Source organism: Salvelinus fontinalis, chromosome 24 (assembly GCF_029448725.1).
Source record: "Salvelinus fontinalis isolate EN_2023a chromosome 24, ASM2944872v1, whole genome shotgun sequence".
Lineage (NCBI taxonomy): Eukaryota > Metazoa > Chordata > Actinopteri > Salmoniformes > Salmonidae > Salvelinus > Salvelinus fontinalis.
The window spans coordinates 5,086,123-5,100,573 of record NC_074688.1 but is presented as its reverse complement, the minus strand read 5'-3'; the positions used below and the strand labels follow the sequence as shown (position 1 = coordinate 5,100,573).

The following is a 14,451-nucleotide window of genomic DNA, read 5'->3' as shown; positions in this document are numbered from 1 at the left end:
GCCTAATTTTTCGTTTGGTGTTGTAATTACAAAGCAGCATGGTTCATTGGGCTCTCTGCTTAACGTCTTTTGTTGAGGTGTTGGTTAATTTATCATCCCCTACCAATCGATCCCTGGCCGGTGAGTGGCTGGCTGCATTAGAGTGGCTGTGTGTATTTGTATGTCTGTGTGTGTGTGTGTGTGTGTGTGTGTGTGTGTGTGTGTGTGTGTGTGTGTGTGTGTGTGTGTGTGTGTGTGTGTGTGTGTGTGTGTGTGTGTGTGTCTGTGTCTGTGTCTGTGTGTGTGTGTGTGTGTGTGTGTGTGTGTGTGTGTGTGTGTGTATGTGTGTGTGTGTGTGTGTATGTTTGTGTGCATGTGTGTGTTTGGTGTGTGTATGTGAAGATGTGCATGTCTAAATAGATTTTTTGATGATGTAGCTATTACATTTCACTGTCACGCAGTACAAAGCAGTGAGATACCATTATACCATTATATCATTATACCACCTATATTTGACTGACTGACACATAATAGCCTAGGCATTTAAATGTCGAAAATCCTTGATACTGATTTAAAGTATGGATTGTCAGTGACAGTAATTGTAGAAAAGCATTGACGCTGACTGCTAAATGGCATATATGGCTTATATAGTACATATTGCGTGCTCAAAATTGCTTCTTGAAGGCTGTGCGATAACAATGCCCTCCCTATGCACTAAACCCATCCTTTCTAGTATACTGAACAAAAATAGGAACGCAACACGTAAAGTCTTGGTCCCATGATTCATGAGCGGAAATAAAATATACCAGATATTTTACATACGCACCAAAAGCTTATTTCTCTACATTTTGGGCACACATTTGTTTACATCCCTGTTAGTGAGCATTTCTCCTTTGCCAAGATAATCCATCCACCTGACAGGTGTGGCATATCAATAATCTGATTAAAAAGCCATGATCGTTACACAGGTGCACCTTGTACGGGGGACAATAAAAGGCCACTCTAAAAGGTGTAGTTATGTCACATGACACAATGTCTCAAGTTTTGAGGGAGCATGCAATTGGCATGCTGACTGCAGGAATGTCCACCAAAGCTGTTGCCAAAGAATTGAATGCTCATTTCTCTACTATAAGCCGGCTCCAAATGTCATTTTAGAGAATTTGGCAGTACGTCCAACCAGCCTCACAACAGACCAGCGTGTATGGCGTCTGTGGGTGAGCGGTTTGCTGATGTCAACGTTGTGAACAGAGAGCCCCATGGTGGCGGTGAGGTTATGGTACGGGCAGGAAAAAGCTACGGACAACAAACACAATTGTATTTTATCGATGGCAATTTCAACGCACAGAGATACCATGACGGCATCCTGAGGACCATTGTTGTGTCTTTTATCTGCCGCCATCACCTCATGTTTCAGCATGATAATGCACGGCCCCATGTCGCAAGGATCTGTACACAATTCCTGGAAGCTGAAAATGGCCTGCATACTCACCAGACATGTCACCCATTGAGTATGTTTGGGATGCTTTGGATCGACTTGTACGACAGTGTGTTACAATTCCCGCCAATATCCAGCAACTTCGCACAGCCGTTGAAGAGGAGTGGGACAACATTCCACAGGCCACAATCAACAGCCTGATCAACTCTATGCGAAGGAGATGTGTCGTGCTGCATGACACAAATGGTGTTACACCAGATACTGACTGGTTTTCTGATCCACGCCCCTACCTTTCAAGGTATCTGTGACCAACAGATGCATATCTGTATTCCCATTCATGTAGGGTGTAATGAATTTATTTCAATTGACTGATTTCCTTATACGAACTGTAACTCAGTAAAATCTTTGAAATTGTTGCATGTGGTGCTTATATTTTTGTTCGGTATATATTATGAATCCTCTGGAAGCAACTGGCATCTATTTGTGAAATACTGATTCATATCATGCAAAAACTGTGTAATCAAGGTGATGCATACAATACATTCACAGTATTCCTGCTGATTTACTGTTTTCTCAAGACTTTGAGCTTCCCGAGACACGTTTTTCCAAGGCTAACTTTCAGACAATCCTTTCCACATGCTTATTAACATAATCAGAGACTCCATCTGAAAGTTTACTATTCTTCCCAGAGTGAACTCCTGATGCGCAACCCCCCCCCCCACCCCAAAAAAACAAAAAAACGAAAGACTCCCGGAATCAGATTTCTCCTCTGAGATTATGATCAAAAGATCTTACATTCCATTTCCTCTTTGTTGTACTCCTCCGTGGTGCACGAGAATGAGAGAGACAGCACCCTGCACACACAAATGGAATACAAACAGGGGTGTAACAATGCTGCGTTAGCTGCCGATGGCTTCCGGGAATTCAGGCAGGGGAGGGGAGGGGAGGGGAGGAGAATAACATGTGCACCTTGCAGGGATCTTGCAGAACGTTGTTCAGCAATCAGCTTGTGCAATCAGTTGTCAAGTGCATCTCCCCTGTAGACAGTCGTGGTGGAAGGCAAACGCTCAGCGATGCACCACCAGGCACGGGCGGTCTGCGGCGGAGCAGAGGGGAGTGAGGAGAAGGGCAGACGGTTAAGGACGGGTAACTGAGAGGCAGCACAGGCTGCCGAGACAGAAATAGAAGGGCTGAGTATGTGTGTGTGTGTGTGTGTGTGTACATTTGTGCGAGTGCGTGGATATGTGGGAGGCTCAGAGCAGGAAGAGATCCCAGGCATCCGCCAACAGGGAGGAACTGCTCTGAGAGTGGCCCCCTGCTCAACTCAGCTAGCTATGACAATAGGGAATGGAGCACACAGCAGCTTGCACAAACACTGTAGAGATGAGACACAAGTGAGACCGTCCACCTACCAATAAACACACACTTTAAACACACACACACACAAAACACACACAAGCCAGATCTGATCTGATCATGGTGTACATATACTGTATATACTAGTGTGCGTATGTGACAGAAGTGGTTTGGGGGCAAACTACCTGCCCTCCAGGACACCTACACCACCCGATGTCACAGGAAGGCCAAAAAGATCATCAAGGACAACAACCACCCGAGCCACGGCCTGTTCACCCCGCTATCATCCAGAAGGCGAGGTCAGTACAGGTGCATCAAAGCAGGGACTGAGAGACTGAAAAACAGCTTCTATCTCAAGGCCATCAGACTGTTAAACAGCCATCACTAACATTGAGTGGCTGCTGCCAACATAACATCTCTAGTCACTTTAATAATGGAAATTGTATGTAATAAATGTACGACTGGTCACTTTAAACAATGCCACTTTATATAATGTTTACATGCCCTACATTACTCATCTCATATGTATATACTGTATTTTATACCATCTACTGCATCTTGCCTATGCCGTTCGGCCAGCGCTCATTCATATATTTTTATGTACATATTCTTATTCATTCCTTTATACTTGTGTGTATAAGGTAGTTGTTGTGAAATTGTTAGGTTAGATCACGTGTTAGATATTACTGCACGGTCGGAACTAGAAGCACAAGCATTTCGCTACACTCGCATTAACATCTGCTGACCATTGTTTATGTGACCAATAACATTTGATTTGAACTACCTTACGCTTGTCTTATTAGACTCCTTGCCTGATACCTGAAAACTCATGTAAGCTCCCAGAGCTAATGCCTGGGCTTTAGCCCAGTGGGTTAACAAAACCTTAAATGATGGTTCTTTAGCTGTTCCGGCCAAACTTTGACAATTTGATACATGTACTGTACATACAATTTATCTGCCAATCTAAACAGTTCAATGTCCTCCCTCGTCAATGTGACCTGTCTTACTTTTAACAAAACATTTTGAGAGCCACTAAAAACAGCCGTTTCAACAATCAAGAACATGACATGAGGACCGGCCAAGGTAAATGGGAGTAACTGTCTAAGTGGCACGCATATCCTGCTAATTAAAATGAAGTACGATGAATCGGAAATATAACCAATGTCTTTCAATACACTTCACATACAGGTACATATACTGTAACAACAGCGTCAAACAGGAAGTTGTTTTCCTTCTAGCTCCTTCGATGTTACAAGTGATCCTTTTTGGCCTCGAGTGTGTTGCGAGAACATTTCCCCCCAGGTGGAGAGAGAGTTTCGATCGATCTTGCCGAAGCACTATATGGTGCTGACTCAATCCCCGTCCTGAGGTCTATACACCACAAACTGAAGATCCCAATGACGTCGAATCCCAACCCTTTAAAAAAAAAAAGCGACAATTAAAATACAGTGCTTAAACTTCTTGTCAATAGGGGGGCGCTGTTTTCACTTTGGAAAAAATCGTGCCCAAATGAAACGGCCTCGTACATATACAATATGCATATTATTATTACTATTGGATAGAAAACACTCAGAAGTTTCTAAAACTGTTTGAATTATGTCTGTGAGTAAAACAGAACTCATTTTGCAGCAAACTTCCATGCAGGAAGTGAAAAATCTGAAAACGAGGCTCTGTTTCAGGGCCTGCCTATTCAATTGCCTTATATTTATCGATATGCATGCACTTCATACGCCTTCCACTAGATGTCAACAGGCAGTGGAAGGTGGAATGGGGTGTCTAGCTTGATCTGAGGCCGAACAAGAGCTTTTGGAGTGGCAGGTCAGGAATTTTCTTTGTCTACCAAGGAGCGCCGTGGAGCTCGACATTGGCTTCTGAAAAGCGTTACGTATACACGGCGAATATCTCCGGCTCTGATTTTATTTGATACATGTGATAATAACATCATAAAGTAGGTTTTTTCAACCGAGTTTTATCAGTTTATTCAACGTTTATTGGGACTTTTGGAATTTTCCGTTCTTTGCGCCAAGAGTTGATGGGCGTGTTCGCGCCACATGGCTAGCCAAGGTTGCTAATTCGACAGAAGAAATGGACATTCTAAAACCAAACAACGATTTATTCTGGACCAAGGACTCCTTGTACAACATTCTGATGGAAGCTCAACAAAAGTAAAAAAACATTTATGATGTTATTTCGTATTTCTGTGTAAAATGTTGAGTCCTATTCTCCGCCGTTTTGGTGAGCGCTGTCTCGCAATAACGCAAGCTGTATGTTATGGTAAAGTTATTTTAAAAAATCTAACACAGCGGTTGCATTAAGAACCAGTGTATCTTTCATTTGCCATACAACAAGTATTTTTATGTAAAGTTTATGATGAGTTCTTTGGTCAGATTAGGTGAGTGTCCAAAATATCTCCGGAGATTCTGGTGAATCGATGCTACGTATTCACAATGTATAATCAGGATTTGTAGCTCTAAATATGCACATTTTCGAACAAAACATAATTGTATTGTATAACATGATGTTATAAGACTGTCATCTGATGAATTTGTTCAAGGTTAGTGATTAATTTTATATCTTTTGCTGGTTTTTGCGAAAGCTACCTTTTGCGGTGAATAAATGCGTTTGTGTGTTTGGCTATTGTGGTAAGCTAATATAATTCTATATTGTGTTTTCGCTGTAAAACACTTAAAAAAATTGGAAATATTGGCTGGATTCACAAGATGTTTATCTTTCATTTGCTGTACACCATGTATTTTTCATAAATGTTTTATGATGAGTATTTATGTATTTCACGTTGCTCTCTGTAATTATTCTGGCTGCTTCGGTGCTATTTGTGATGGTAGCTGCAATGTAAAACTATGATTTATACCACAAATATGCAAATTTTTCGAACAAAACATAAATGTATTGTATAATATGTTAAAAGACTGTCATCTGATGAAGTTGTTTCTTGGTTAGTGACTAATTATATCTCTATTTTGTAGGTTTTGTGAAAGCTACCTATGCGGTGGAAACATGGTGAAAATATGCGGTTGTATGTTTGGCTATTGTGGTTAGCTAATAGAAATACATATTGTGTTTTCGCTGTAAAACATTTGAAAAATCAGAAATGATGGCTGGATTAACAAGATGTTTATCTTTCATTTGCTGTATTGGACTTGTGATTTCATGAAAATGATATTATATGATATCCCTGTCCCGTTAGGCTAGGCTATGCTAGTCAGCTTTTTTGATGAGGAGGATCCGGGATGGATATTAAGTAAAGGTTTAAGCAAAGCGTTCCAAATTGAGTTCTCTCAACCCTTTTTCCTGTGTTCTGATACCCTGCGCCTGCAGACGGTAGAATAATAGTCCTACTGCACAGCTATACAACCTCTTCAAATGCTAATTGAGCTAACTGCCGCTCCACACCTTCATGTTTAATTCGGGTTGAGCTGTTTTCTCCACAGTGACTCCTCAGGAGAAGTGTGAGCTGAGATAGCGAGAGGAGAGGAGGAGATTAGTGTCCTAGCCAGGAGTGGCAGTCATTTACTGAGGAACCAGAGCAAAGTGCAGAGAGAAAGGAAGAGAACAAATCAATGGAAAGGTGTGAGGAAGAGAGGAAGAGAGCAGGGAAGCGGCGTGGCGTGTGTGAGGGATTACCCCCGGGCTCATTCTGGCACCTGAAATTACAGCGTATAGGCCCAAGATAAGGGCCCTTGCTCAAGGGAAAGACACCGTTCTTAGATTTCCGTTTGAAAAACGCAGCAGAACCATTAGGACATGGCAAGCAGGGCTGTGCTCTGACAAATACGTATATCATGCTAGAGTGCTACTGCTACACTACCAGTATCTTGTAGGGTAATGTAGACACCAAGCCTTTGCTCTGTAGCTCAAGGATTTGGGTTATGATGGTGGATAAGGACTGTGTGTGTGTGTGTGTGTGTGTGTGTGTGTGTGTGTGTGTGTGTGTGTGTGTGTGTGTGTGTGTGTGTGTGTGTGTGTGTGTGTGTGTGTGTGTGTGTGTGTGTGTGTGTGTGTGTGTGTGTGTGTGTGTGTGTGTGTGGGTGTGTGGGTACGCATGCGTCGGAGGAGATGTGCATGATGTGGTTTTCCAGAGGAGCTGTGTGATGCTAGCTGTTCATTCAGCACAGAACGGAAAGAGAGGTTCTATTTGAACGTGTCTAGTAAGAAACGCTTGTCCAGTAAGAGATGCTTGGTACACTGCATAAATAAACGCTGCCTTGCTAACACAGAGATGTGCACTTTGCTTCGCATAATGAAGAGGGCTCTAAATCAAAAAATGTATGCTATAGAGAATAAAGACGCTCTACACGTGTGTGTGTGTGTGTGTGTGTGTGTGTGTGCGTGCGTGCGTGCGTGCGTGCGTGCGTGTGTGTGTGTGGGGCTGACTTGGCTTTGTTATGTTTCCGCTCTAGTAATGACCACACCATTCAAGGGAAAGGCCAGCCCAAAAGGTCAGGCTCGTTTATGTGCTTTCACGACGTGACCTTTCAATACAATCAAAATTTCAATTTGTACCACCTACTAGGCGAACAAAAACATTTGTTGTTAGTTCCACGATGCAAAAGCCTGTTTTCCACATTCATTATTTGGCATTACCAGTGCGGTGGCCGCGGCGTCACCTTCTCCGTTGGCATAACGAGCACCAGCGCTGGATTGAGAGAGGGAGCCAAGCGGCCGCCTGAGCACTTCAGAGCGCACGTCTGAGCCGCAGGCCATTCCCCCTTCTACACACGCGCAGGCACACACACAAACACACACACATGGGCGTGAAGACACAAACACTCAATGCCCACACACGCACAAACACACACACACAATGCCCTCCCAACCACTGTCCCTTAAAAACCAGGATTGTTCCACAAATGTCTCTTTCTGTCTCTCTCTCTCTCTCTCTGGATCCATTCTTGGGCCACACAGTAGCGGGGAATGGATAGGGACCAGGTCTTAGTTGGAGACGGAGGTTAAATAAAGTGCTACAGGAGGCAGCAGACTGAGGGGATCAACATTGCTGAGGGTCCCTGCCTCTCCTTGGAGCATGTATGGAGGAAACACACACACACACACCTGTCTGTGTAATGGCTATACTGCCATGTTTCTACTAGAGTGGCTCTGCTGCTAAGCCCTGGCGCCGAAAAAGGACTGCACAGTGTAGGGTGACAGAAAGACAACAACACACACATGCATGCAAAGTGCACACACGCGCATACACACACACACACACACACACACCCCCACCCACACATACATACAAAGTCTCAGTCAGCCTTGAAATCCGCTAAGGCTGGGGGAGATATTGCAAACCAGCTCATCCGTTCCACTTTTGATCTATTCCCCATCTCCAATCTGCATGCAAACTGACAAAAAAAGCAAAAGAGGAAAGAGCATGATGTCTCAGAGACCGAGCCAGAGAGGGAAAGAGGGAGAAATGAGCCATATAGGCACATGGGTCACTGTGAGTGTGGTCCAAAAGTTGCTCTGTGAATCTGCATTGAAACCATGTTCCCTCAGAGACCGCCGAATCGCAAAGCTTCACAATCGGGCTTTAGTCTTTAATCTCTGAAATCCTAATCAAAGGATGTGAATGAAAGCGTCTGCAGAATCTCTTTTCAATAACTATATGCTGCTCTCAAAGCTAACACCGGCTTCCAGGAAGCACTTTCGGATCCATCACAATTACTCCAGGAAAGTCTTAAACTGACTTGCCTAGTTTTTCCACCACTTACGGTGGTCTCACTCTATGGAAAAGGTCTTTGGCTAATACTGTCTGGAGGCTAGCGCTTTTTGTTCCATTCTGAGAACTGTCCTGCAGACTAGAGGTTGATACGGGAAAAGGACTCCCTTGTGGGTCCTGTGGGATTCTGGCAGGAATGGGAGTGAAGTCAAGTTCGGGACATCAGGGACAGGATCAAAAGTCCACAGGAATGGGCAGTACAGGAATGGCAAGAAATCGATAGACCCACCCACTTGGGAGCCATGTTTTATTACAGACAGAAATACTCCTCCGTTTCGTCAGCTGTCCGGGTTTCTGGTCTCGGACGATCCCGCAGGTGAAGAAGCCGGATGTGGAGGTCCTGGGCTGGTATGGTTACACGTGGTCTGCGGTTGTGAGGCCGGTTGGACATAATGCCAAATTCTCTAAAACGTTGTTTTGGCAGCTTATGGTAGAGAAATTATCAATCAATTCTCTGGCAACAGCTCTGGTGGACATTCCTGCGTAATCTGTGTAATGATCATGCTGTTTAATCAGCTTCTTTACGCCACACCTGTCAGGTGGATGGATTATATTTGCAAAGAAGAAATGCTAACTAACACGGATGTAAACAAAGTTGTGCACAAAATATGAGAGAAATAAGCTTCATGTGTGTATGGAACATTTCTGGGACCTTTAACCTGTTGGGGATGGGGGCGCTGTTTAGACTATTTATGCTAATGTGGCTAATTTTTTAAACGGCTTCCCACAAAATCCTTGATCGTACAATATGCATATTATTATTATTATTGGATAGAAAACAGTCTATAGTTTCTATAGGAGTTGAAATTTTGTCTCTAAGTGGAACAGAGCCCATTCTACAGCAATTTCCCTGACATGGAGTCAGATTTGAGAAACGTTGGCCACTTTTCTGAAGTCATTTAAACGGGCACTGTCGTTGCTATGACTATACGGACACTTCTTACGTCTTCCCCTGGATGCCTTTACGTGATGACGATTCCAACGGGCTCGATTGCTCGTTCACAGGCCCTACAAATGAAAAAAACCTTTAGCTAGCAAGTCTTTTCTTGCTGCGTAACGCGCGTGGAAGACACCGACCCTCTCCTGTTCCAAGCATTAGTTTAGCCTGTTATATTTCTCCGGTCATCTTTTCACTCGTTATAGGAGTTACAAACATCACAAAGTAGTTAATTTAAAGCGTTTTATAGCAATTTATATCCGTTTAGTGCGATTTTGTGACATTTATTTTTGCAACGATGTGAAAAGTTGGACACGCTTTTCAGTTCATCCCGAACGTAGTTGACATTTCCACATGGCAAGAGGACAGCTTTCCACCAAAAGACGATTTCTCCCAAGAAAGGATCCTTTGCCCAAGATACTGATGGAAGAACAGCTCAAGGTAGGACATTTTTATTATGATAAATCGTGTTTCTGTCGAAACATTTTAGTGGCTTAGGACGCCATGTTTTTTGACGTAGCTTCGCTTGGCGCAAACTGTATTGAAAAGTAAGGATAAATTAAAAAATGTAATAACGCAATTGTATTAAGAATTAAATTGTCTATCAATCCCTGTCCACCCTATATTTTTTAGTCACGTTTATGAGTATTTATGTATAAGAGTAGATCACTGTCTAAGTGGCGCAAGGACAAATTCTGACCAGCCGAGTTACATTTCACATTGTCTAACCATGATTTTGGTGGCTAAATATAAACATTTTCGATCAAACTGTATATGCATGTTGTAATGTGATGTTACAGGAGTGTCATCGGAAGAATTCTGAGAAGGTTAGTGAAAAAATTAATATCTTTTGGCGATGTTGACTTTTATCGCTCACTTTGGCTAGAATCAATGCTGGGCTGCTAATTGCTATGTGCTAAGCTAATATAACGATTTATTGTGTTTTCGCTGTAAGACACTTAGAAAATCTGAAATATTGTCTGTATTCACAGGATCTGTGTCTTTCGATTCGTGTATGCTGTGTATTTTTACGAAATGTTTGATGATTAGTAGTTAGGTAAACACGTTGCTCATTGTAATTATTCTAGTCCATTTGTGATGGTGGGTGCAATTGTAAACTATGCCATATACCTGAAATATGCACTTTTTTCTAACAAAACCTATCCCATACCATAAATATGTTATCAGACTGTCATCTAATGAGTTTTTTTGTTGGTTAGGGGCTATAAATATCTTAGTTTAGCCGAATTGGTGATGGCTACTGGTGTTGGTGGACAAATAAAAGATGGTGGAATATGCTAATGTGTTTTTAGGTAATAGATGTACATCTTTACATATTGTGTCTTCCCTGTAAAACATTTTAAAAATCGGAAATGTTGACTGGATTCATAAGATCTGTGTCTTTCATTAGCTGTATTGGACTTTAATGTGTGAAAGTTAAATATTTTAAAAAAATATTTTTTTTGAATTTCGCGGCACTGGTTTTTCAGTGGGGGGGGGGGGGGTGTGCCGCTAGCGCCACGCTGATCCTAGACAGGTTAATTTCAGCTCATAAAACATGGGACCAACAATTTACATGTTGCGTTTATATTTTTTGTTCAGTATATATATGTGTGGAGCATTTCATTTAAAAAAGTGTGTAGGCCTAATATAGTTTACTTAATAAAAATCGATTGAAATGAAATGGTAATTTCCCCCCTCCCCCTTCTGTAGGCTCTGTTTTGACTCGCTCCAGTTGTACTCACCAGTCACTCCTTTACCTCAGATGCTTAACGAGTGAATGATGAAGGCTTCGAGAGAGGAATTGCATCATCTCGTTGCAGGCAAGGAACTATCACTCACAGAGCCATTAAAAGGAAAGAGCAATGTTATGGCTAAATTTGATCGAGTTGTCTTTGACAACGAAGGAACCGAGTACACGGCTTGTTAAAAATGCTGCGGTTTAATCACATACCACCCAGAGGGACAAGAGGCCTGAAGCGGCATGGCTGCTCTACTACCAACCACGTTACCAGTCAAGCCCAATTGTTCCTTCAAAGTGCACACGGAGACATACACATTAACACATATCCATTAGTTCATCCGACTCTGGGTAAGTAGAAGGGCTGCCTTCATTGCCAAAATCTCTTAATGTGGTTGTTATCAGCTGTGTATGCAGGCAACTGTCTCATGATCGCTGAGCAGCAGGCAACGAAGCAGTTGCTATGGCTACTCACCCACAGGGCAGTGGGCAGACAGACCAGCAGCTAATGGAGGAAGTTATTTATGATATCAGTACAGGACAGTACGGGGAAACATTTGACAGGACAAGACGGGACAGGAATGAATTTTCACTCCTGTGTCCACCTCTACTGCAGACTCGGACGGCAGGTAGCCTAGCGGTTAGAGACGTGAGACAGCGAGGGTTGCCAGTTCGAATCCCGGATCCGATGGGAAATGAGCTGGTAACTGCCGGGTTGCTAGTATCAAATCCTAGATGACATTGCCTGCCGTTGTGCCCTTGAGCAAGGCACTTAACTCATACCAAGATAATTCTCAAGGGCACAGTACATATTAGTTTGCAGTATAAAAGGACTATCCTTGGCTGCTGTGCCAGTATCAATTAATGAAACCTACTACATAGTGACTGTAAAACCTTCATGTACTTCTTCTCCAACTCTTCTCCAACTCTTCTCGAGCTCAGGCTCTATCTGTGCCTTATTAAGCCCCGAGCGCTGTGCAGGTGTGCACTTTAGTGACTGGGGATATCGGCAGCACACTAAAAATGAATTGTCCTTTCCCACGAAGATATTACCCGGAGAGTACCTAATTGGGGGGCTTGAATGGGAGCGGCTTAGCCGTCGGACCACTATAGTGTCGAGCTAAGCTTCTGGTCCCCGACACTTTGTAAAGGTGTCAGCCTCAACCCCGGCCACCACACTGGCACAACAGGCCCAAGCTACGTCTGTCAGGCCTGCTCAAAGAGACGCTCATTTTCCAGTGGAGTCATGGGTGACTGCGCCACATGGAGGCGTCACGAGGCCGGAGCTTTTTAAGGTGCCAGACTGCCCTGCTGCTGTGCTCTCTGCCTGGGTGGAACGCCGAGCTCCCCTCTTCCATGTGCCGCAGCAGCAGTCAGAGATAGAAATTGAATTGAGTGCCGTTGGAAGTCACAGCAGCTTATAGAGTTCTCAGACTCTTCAGAGATAAAGGAGAGAGGAGAAGAAAGGCAGATTGACGTAATAAAACGGGGAACGCCGCCGACAGGAAAAATAAATAAATCCAATATAAAAAAAAAAGTGGAATGCAAAATGGGGATGTTTACCCTAGGAGTGCGGAAGCTCTGTAAATAACAGAACTCAAATCATTTGATGTAGATTAAAGTGGCCCACTGTGCAAAGTTCCTCTTCCCCGTGTTGACTCGGAGTGAGGGAGCGATAAAGGACATGATGCCTTCCTCATTTTTTCTATCTTCTCTTCTCCTCTGTTGGGTTTACTTGTGAATAACCTTGCTTGTGTGGATGACAAGTGCAAGCTGGGCCTTGAGGTACATGCAGTCAACAACCTATACAGCAGCTAGCTAGAGTTGTCCCCCTTCAACCATTCTACTTGGCCTATAGGTACAGTTGTCCATTAACATACAGTTTGTCAGGGCAGTCATACCCATAGACATCCTATTAAATTACTACAGCGGCTATTTAACAAACCCTCAAAGTGCCATAATGGGGTGAAAATGGCAGCCATATACTCCCAAGTCGATATTCACGTCATAAAAAGGGATTGCCCTCGACCTCTGACAGAAATTGGGGGAAAACAAACATTGACCCCCATTGTAAAAGAGCACATTTCGTCGTGGATTTTTAGCTATACAGAAATAACAAAACATGACGAAAAGCTGCTGTGTTGTTCAATGTAGTAACCAGGTAAAAAAATCCAGACCTATGGTTGGAAATGCTCCCACGTAAGGAAAAAAGCTGACGAGAAGAGTCCTGTGGCTTCAGGCTATTAAGCGTGGGAAAGGGTGAAATGTGGTGACCCGGTGTCCAAGTAGGCTACACGTATCTAGTGCTGTAGCTAAACTATATACACAAAACTATATGGACACTCCTTCAAGTTAGTGGATTCGGTTATTTCAGCCACACCCGTTGCTGACAGGTGTATAAAATCAAGCACACAGCCATGGAATCTCCATAGAAAAAAGAAATGGTAGTAGAATGGCCTAACTGAAGAGATTTAACTTTCAACGTGTCACCGTCATAAAATGCCACCTTTCCAACAAGTCAGTTCCTCAAATTTCTGCCCTGCTAGGGCTGCCCCAACTGTAAGTGCTGTTATTGTTGAAGTGGAAATGTCTAACAATGGCTCAGCCGGGAAGTGGTAGGCCACACAAGCTCACAGAACGGGACCACCGAGTGCTGAAGCGCGTAGTGCGTAAAAATCGTCTGTCCTTGGTTGCAACACTCAGTACGGAGTTTCAAACTGACCCTGGAAACAATGTCAGCACAATAACTGTTTCTCGGAGAGCTTCATGAAATGGGTTTCCATGGCAGCCGCAGGCCAGTCAAGAACTTGACTGACCTGCACAGAGCCCTGACCCCCATTGAACACCTTTGGGATGATTTGAAATGCTGACTGCCAGCCAGGCCTAATCGCCCAACATCAGTGCCCGACCTCACTAATAATCTTGTGGTTGATTGGAAGCAAGTCCCTGCAGCAATGTTCCAACATCTAATGGAAAGCCTTCCCAGAAGAGGCTGTCATAGCAGCAAAGGGGGGGACCAACTCCATATTAACTCCCATGAATTTTGGAAAGAGATGTTCGACGAGCACGTGTCCACATACTCTTGGTTATGTAGTGTAAATGTGGGGTAAAACATTTTGTACAGTCTGTTTGTAACTCCACTCACTACTTGTAGCTGTATAGTCCATTTGTTTGTGTTGTTGGTCTTGGCTAGCTTAACGTTCTGGTCGGTAGCGAGCTAGCACTCACTCACCTGGCTGCAAGAACATTCTGCTTTTTTAAAAGTA

At 43.5% G+C, this 14,451-nt stretch overlaps 1 protein-coding gene across 1 annotated transcript in view; it reads right to left on the bottom strand.

Moving 5' to 3' along the window:
* Positions 1-14,451, bottom strand: part of LOC129821801 (glutamate receptor ionotropic, kainate 4-like) — a 451,716-nt gene that overhangs the window by 34,765 nt on the left and 402,500 nt on the right.